The 7,766-nt window shown below is 42.6% G+C and overlaps 1 protein-coding gene across 1 annotated transcript in view; it reads right to left on the reverse strand.

Annotated features, from left to right (window-relative positions):
- Positions 1 to 5,102, reverse strand: part of LOC139554859 (voltage-gated potassium channel regulatory subunit KCNG2-like) — a 30,479-nt gene extending 25,377 nt beyond the window's left edge. The window contains exon 1 of the mRNA XM_071368070.1: positions 4,587 to 5,102. The gene's annotated coding sequence lies outside the window, so the exon portion shown is untranslated. The remainder of the gene's footprint in view (positions 1 to 4,586) is intronic.
- Between the last annotated feature and the right edge of the window lie 2,664 nt (positions 5,103 to 7,766).

The raw sequence follows: 7,766 nt of genomic DNA on the forward strand, positions 1-7,766 counted from the left end.
GCGGGCAGACCACACCACACTCTGGAGAGCCTTGCGGTTGAGGGCGGTGCTGTTGCCGTACCAGGCTGTGATACAGCCCGACAGGATGCTCTCAATTGTGCATCTGTAAAAGTTTGTCAGGGTTTTGGGTGACAAGCCAAATTTTTTCAGCCTCCTGAGGTTGAAGAGGTGCTGTTGTGCCTTCTTCACCACACTGTCTGTGTGGGTGGACCATTTTGGTTTGTCTGCGATGTGTTCGCCGAAGAACTTAAAACTTTGCACCTTCTCCACTGCTGTCCCTTCGATGTGGATGGGGGTGCTCCCTCTGCTGTTTCCTGAAGTCCATGATCATCTCCTTTGTTTTGTTGACGTTGAATGAGAGGTTGTTTTCCTGACACCACAATCTGAGTGCCCTCACCTCCTCCCTGTAGGCAGTCCCGTCGTTGTTGGTAATCAAGCCCACTACTGTTGTGTCATCTGCAAAATTGATGATTGAGTTGGAGGTGTGCATGGCCATGCAGTCGTGGGTGAACAGGGAGTACAGGAGGGGGCTGAGCACGCACCCTTGTGGGGCCCCAGTGTTGAGGATCAGCGAAGTGGAGATGTTGTTTCCTACCTTCACCACCTGGGGGCAGCCTGTCAGAAAGTCCAGGACCCAATTGCACAGGGCGGGGTTGAGACCCAGGGCCTCCGGCTTAAATGATGAGCTTGGAGAATACCATGGTGTAGAATGCTGAGCTGTAGTCAATGAACAGCATTATTACATAGGTATTCCTCTTGTCCAGATGGGATAGGGCAGTGTGCAGGCGATTGCATCATCTGTGGACCTGTTGTGGCGGTATGCAAACTGATGTGGGTCTAGGATGGCCGGTAAGGTGGCGGTGATATGTTCCTTGACTAGTCTCTCAAAGCACTTCATGATGACAGAAGTGAGTGCTACGGGGCGGTAGTCATTTAAGTTCAGTTGTCTTTGCCTTCTTGGGTACAGGAACAATGGTGGCCATCGAGAAGCATGTGGGGACAGCAGACTGGGATTAAACCTGCATATTTAGTTAAAAGGAATTCATGTTTGCAGGCAAAATTAACTAGAGAAATTGTGTCACTTCTCTTGTGTTCTGTGCAAGCAGAGTCTGGGTATATGCAGCAGTTTGGCCACATGGCTTGTTGTGAACTGTGTGAAGACCATTTCTTCCTAACAAAGACCGTAATTAATTTGCCAGAATTTTACATAATTATGTCATAACATTGAAGGTTGTGCAAGGTAACAGCAATATTTAGACTTATGGATGCCACCCGTTCGATAAAATACAGAACGGTTCCGTATTTCACTAAAATAATAAAACGTTTTGTTTTCGAAATGATAGTTTCTGGATTTGACCATGTTAATGACCTAAGGCTCGTACTTCTGTGTGTTTATTATATTATAATTAAGTCTATGATTTGATATTTGATAGAGCAGTCGGACTGAGCAGTGGTAGGCAGCAGCAGGCTCGTTAGCATTCATTCAAACAGCACTTTCCTGCGTTTGCCAGCAGCTCTTCGCTGTGCTTCAAGCACAGCGCTGTTCATGACTTCAAGCCTATCAACTCCCGAGATTAGGCTGGCAATACTATAGGACCTATAAGAACATCCAATAGTCAAAGGTATATGAAATACAAATGGTATAGAGAGAAATAGTCCTATAATTCCTTTAATAACTACAACCTAAAACTTCTTAACTGGGAATATTGAAGACTCATGTTAAAAGGAACCGCCAGCTTTCATATGTTCTCATGTTCTGAACAAGGAACTTAAGCGTACGCTTTTTTACATGGCACATATTGCAGTTTTACTTTCTTCTCCAACACTGTGTTTTTGTATTATTTAAACCAAATTGAACATGTTTCATTATTCTTTTGAGACTAAATTGATTTTTATTGATTTATTATATTAAGTTAAAATAAGTGTTCATTCAGTATTGTTGTAATTGTCATTATTACAAATATATATATAAAAATTGTCTGAATAATCGGTATCGGCTTTTTTTGGTCCTCCAATAATCGGTATCGGCATTGAAAAATCATAATCGGTCGGCCTCTACTTTGAATGCATTGCGGAAGTTAGAGTAGCAGTGATCGAGTGTATTACACCTGCGCATAGTGCCATCTATATGCTGATAGAATTTAGGTAGCTTTGTTCTCAAATTTGCTTTTTTTAAATCCTCAGCTACAGTAAATGCAGCCTCAGGATATATGGTTTCCAGTTTACATAGAGTCCAGTGAGTTCCCTGAGGGCTGTCTTGGTGCTTGCTTGAGGGAGAATGTACACCGCTGTGGCGATAACTGACGAGAATTCTCTTGGGAGATAATATGGCCGGCATTTGATTGTAAGGAATTCTAGGTCGGGTGAGTAAAAGGACTTGTGTTCCTGTATGTTGTTATGATTACACCATGAGTCATTAATTATGAAGCATACACCCCCGCCCTTCCTCTTCCCAGAGAGGAGTTTCTCTCTGTCGGCGCGATGCATGGAGAAGCCCGGTGGCTGAACCGATTCCAACAACATATCCCGAGAGAGCCATGTTTCCGTGAAACAGAGAATGTTACAATCTCTAACGTCTCTCTGGAAGGCAACCCTTGCTCGAATTTCATCTACCTTGTTGTCAAGAGACTGGACATTGGCGAGTAGTATACTCGGAAGCGGTGGGCGGTGTGCACATCTACGGAGCCTGACCAGGAGGCCGCTCCGTCTGCCCCTTCTGCGGCACCGTTGTTTTGGGTCGGCTTCTGGGATTAGGTCCATTGTCCTGGGTGGTGTTCCAAACAGAGGATCCGCTTCGGGAAAGTTGCATTCCTGGTCGTAATATTGGTAAGTTGACATCGCTCTTATATCCAATAGTTCTTCCCGGATGTATGTAATAAGACTTAAGATTTCCTGGGGTAACAGTAAGAAATAATACAGAAAAAAACTAAATACTGCATAGTTTCCTAAGGACTCGAAGCAAGGCGACCATCTCTGTTGGCGCCATCTTGCAATGTCGGCGCCATCTTTCAATCCTAGAGCTAAAGGCTCTGAATTTAAGAATGGACAATCTGACAACGCTCTAAATTTACGAATGCCCAGAGCGCACTATAGTACTCCAGATTGAATTTACGAACACACCATTAATTAAAGCAATTATAAACTGCACCAGGTGAAAGTAGATATTCAAAAAATGTAACGTGTATCAGATGTGAGCTATCTAGTGGACCAATACTCAGATGATCTATTGAAACAGAAAGGAATGGAATCTTAGTAGTTGGGTAGTTTTGTTATTAAAAATGTGATACTTTGTTAATTTGCAAAGTGCTTTAGAGAGAATGCAAGGTACAGTATTAGATAAATAACCTCAAGGTAAAGACTTAGAGACGCTGTTTGATGCCCACTGAGATGCACAGTAGAGCACTGGTTTCTGTACAGGCACCGATATGAGAAGTCCATCAACAATAACACTTTCAGGCAAGTCTCTCTATTTTTCCACACATTTGCATCTTTACACAACCACACAAAACAGTGGTTGTTTTTCTATTGGTAGAATGTGATGTATGAAATGTAGGTCGTCTATAGTGGCTGTATCATGTAGTTTATAGATGGATATCATTATTGCCCCCTTGAGGGCAATAAAGTTGATCTTGCCTATAGCATCGGTCTTGAAGGTAATCATCTCTCCCTGTAAATCCTCACGTATTACATGGTCTGTCTATGTGGTTCCAGGAAACGTATAGGACAAATGGGAGAATTGTCATGTGTACCAGCCTCCCGACCCCCAGTCCACATCCCTATACTTCCACCCTAACCCGACCCCCAGTCCAGTCCACACATCAACAAGTTAATGAAATGCGGGAGGAGTGTAAAATATATAGATAATCCATACAGGCAGTAAAAGGAGAGCCCTTCGAGAGGGTAGGAGCTGTTTTAAAAGGTTGTATAACCCATTGACTTGAAAAGAACTCAATCTCCCATGTATTGACTATTCACCTGTAAAAACAAATAGTCTGTATTGTGGATCCTCTGATAAGGGTCCATGATAGGTTCAAGACAGAGTTTAGCCTAAAGGGTAACATTTAGACGGCATCCTTTCTACTGCGTTATATACAGTTATAGCCCCATTTGTTTTGGGGTTATACAATTATTGGCATCCAGAATGCTTGCACTGAGCCAAGTTGGTCAAAACCCGAATACTCCGGTTTAAAAGCCTATATTTGAAATAGTCTAGAGATTCATTTTATATAGGAAACAACTTTCAACCTGTCTCTGTCAGATTTTGCCCATCTTGCAAAAAAGAGCCTCTGCCGTAGCCTACCGTGCTTAGGGATATGAGAGAGGGGGGGGGGGGGGGGCGTTGGACAAGTAATTCATTGTAAGGGAAGGTTTAAAATGCAATTTTTTTTCATCCACACAACATGCACCGTGAATAAACATTAGGCTAGCTAGCCTATAATATGGATGGACATTACAGCATAGCCGACAATAGCCGGGTAGCCCAAATTCGCCGCGCACTCCAACATTTACAAAAATAAATGCTGAATAAATATTTGTCTAAGTGTCTGTACAAACATTGAAATATCATTCATGATTATCACACCTACCCGCTGTGTTCGACTTGTGTCCATTGGCAGAGAACTTCCCCACATTTCGATATCAGTTATGAAAGCGCATACTGGTCAACATAAAATACATGATCCAATCTACTCCGTCCTCTGTATAAATGGTCCTAACATGGTACTTGACTTTATACCAGGGCAGGTGCACTCAATCCCAGGTAACGTCACGTGCTTTACTTCCGAACCATTAGGCGCAAGTTTGAAGGTTTGGTAAACTTGCTGCACACCCGCATAGAAGAATCAAAATACTGAAAACTACTTTGATTGTTTTAAATCGAAGGAACTGAAATTAACAAAATAACCCACTCAACCGGACGAAACTCACGATAGAACAGTTGGAAAAGACGCCGCGGATTTGAGAAGAGCCCAGCGTGAATGAATGGGTGTCGCTGCTCTGTGATAATTCCAACGTTACGTCTCTTCTCTGACTGTCTTGGAGTCGGACACTCTGCTCTGCTCACGCGACAAAATCGCGCTCCGCGGTTTGCTCACTGCTCTGCTTCGCTTCTTCCCGGAATTGACTTCTGCTTCCAACAGCCAATTCAAGTAGCTCACTCTGTGATTGCAGAATTAATTAAAAAAATCATGAGGCATACAAATGATTAAATGCGCACAAGTGGATTGTGTGCGTACAAATACAATATAGGTTATGCATAATTCGAGTTTGAAACTTTCTGTGAGTTATAACATATCGACGGGATAAACACAGCTAGGACTACTAAAGTTATGTTACTGCATTATTACATGGTTATAGCCTCCTCATTGTCCTATAATGGTGTGGGACTACCGTGGACTACGGTGTAGGCCTATGAAATAAATGGTTTAGAGCGATAGTCCACCAAATCGAGGGAAACCTAATAGATGAGGGGAAGTGAAGGATGGTGAGGCAGTTGCTCCTCCTTGATTGATAGGTGTGATGATCGATGCCTGATTTACAAAGCAGGTAGCAGCCAGGCACAGAAATACATCATTTGTCTGTTCATTTCAGTGCTCGAGTCTGTTACAACATATATCAATACTATAGGACCCATCTGCGTCACAAGGCTGTAATTGCTTAATGTGTTTGATGGACGAAGAAACAAAGCAACCCCGATAATGATTACATCACTAATGAGGGTCTGAAGGATGGACCTCTGTAGATGAACAGCCTGGTAACCGATGAGGGTTGACACAGGGCAGGTGATGACACTGGCATTTTTACACTGATACTGTAAGGCCTATTCACCAGCACACCATTGACTGGAATGAATAATAGCCACACAGTGGTGACTGGATTGAGTTAGCCTCTCAAGAAATATTACAGTAAATACAAATATAGAAATAGAGAGTTGGGGCCAGGAGTTTTTCCTGACCCGGTAACTCTGGACCCTAGTTATGATGAGGTGTAACTATGAGAGCTTGAGCATTGGTATCTTTCACTGTAAAGTCATCAGTCAGCAGCTGACAGGTCCTAGTCCCTCACCTCTAGAGGGAGACAGAGAAGTCTATGTTCAGTGATGATTAAAAGTGTTAACTAGCTGTTACCACTATGACATATCAATGAAATAAAATCATTTTTTGGTGAATGATGACTCGGGTTATGATGTAATTCAGCTTCACCTGAAGATGTGAGCCCCAGTGGAATAATTTTACTGATAAAAATGCAAAACTTTGTTGAGGATATAGTTAATTGGATTTTCTACATTGGGACATCACAAAGTCTCATCTCAAAGAAAACATCCCTCAGAAGTATCCAGCAAGAGATAATAAGTAGTTAGATAAGATCTGGAGCAAATGCCTCCTTTTGTCTAGGCTTGATTCGTAATGTCCCTCAGACATTTAAATGTCTCTGTAACTTTATGGTGATACCAAAATGTCTCAACTTTGGTGAAAAGAGACTGTTCCCTAAAATAAACGTTTTTTAGGGTTTGCCTGGAGCTAACCTTGTCCCCAGCCTCAAATTACTGAGAGAAAGCCGACTTGTGGACAAGATTAACCTTGAACTATATGAAATGGGAAGAGATGAAGTTGTGTTAGAAGGAGTTATAGTCTATTGATTGTTTGTTAATTACTTCTAAATGCTTTTATGTCCTCAGGAGGTTTTCTGAGTGCACATTACAGGTTTACCTCTTCCTACCACCCTGTACAAGAAAGCAACAAATCAGCAGAAACTAGATTACACTAAAATGAGTAAACGTGAATTACATTACAGCACTATTAAACGGCCCCTACGGTTTGTGACATTGACGAATTACGGTGTTTAGAATGTGCAACATCAGCTTGGGAGGAGGTACAACATCAACTCTGGTTCCACTGTCTCTGTCACCACTCCTCCTGTCCAACCAACCCCTTTTAAGGAGAATCTACTGACTCAATGAGGCTCGTTGTGAGTTTTTAAAACCATGATTATGTTTACACACTCTCAGGGTTGTGTCGGAGGTTTAGGATGGAGGGATGGAAGAGGATGAAGAGGCAGAGAAGGGAAAGTAAGATGAGGGAAAGCCATAGACATAAAGTATAGAAGAGAGAAAGACTGTCTGAATGGAATACAGTGGTCCTGTATGGCTCAGTTGGTAGAGCATGGCGCTCGGAACGCCAGGATTGTGGGTCTGATTTCTAGGACCACACATACGTAAAATGCATGCACCCATGACTGTAAGTCCATTTGGATAAAAGTGTCTGCTACGTGGTATATATAATTATTATTATTATTACTTCTACAGTATTTGGGCTCCCGAGTGGCGCAGCGATCTAAGGCACAGCATCTCAGTGCTAGAGGCGTCACTACAGACACCCTGGTTCAAATCCAGGCTGTATCACAACCGGCTGTGATTGGGAGACCCATAGGGCGGCGCACGATTGGCCCAGCATCGTCTTGGGTCTGTCTGGTGTAGACCGTCATTGTAAATACAAATTTGATCTTAACTGACTTGCCTATTTAAATAAAGGTAATATATAATTTCTTCCTATTTTCACATGTACAAGTGTGTATTAATACACAGGTGTGAATTGGAAATGTGCTTTTTTGCATATCCCAGAGAGTGGGTTCATGGCCATGGTCTGCCATTATCAACGGCGACCCTGGAGCAATTAGGGTTAAGTGCCTTGCTCTAGGGCACATCGGCAGAATTTTCACCTTGTCGGCTCAGGCATTCGAACAAACAACCTTTCGGCTACTGGCACATC

Source organism: Salvelinus alpinus, chromosome 26, assembly GCF_045679555.1.
Source record: "Salvelinus alpinus chromosome 26, SLU_Salpinus.1, whole genome shotgun sequence".
Classification (NCBI taxonomy): domain Eukaryota; kingdom Metazoa; phylum Chordata; class Actinopteri; order Salmoniformes; family Salmonidae; genus Salvelinus; species Salvelinus alpinus.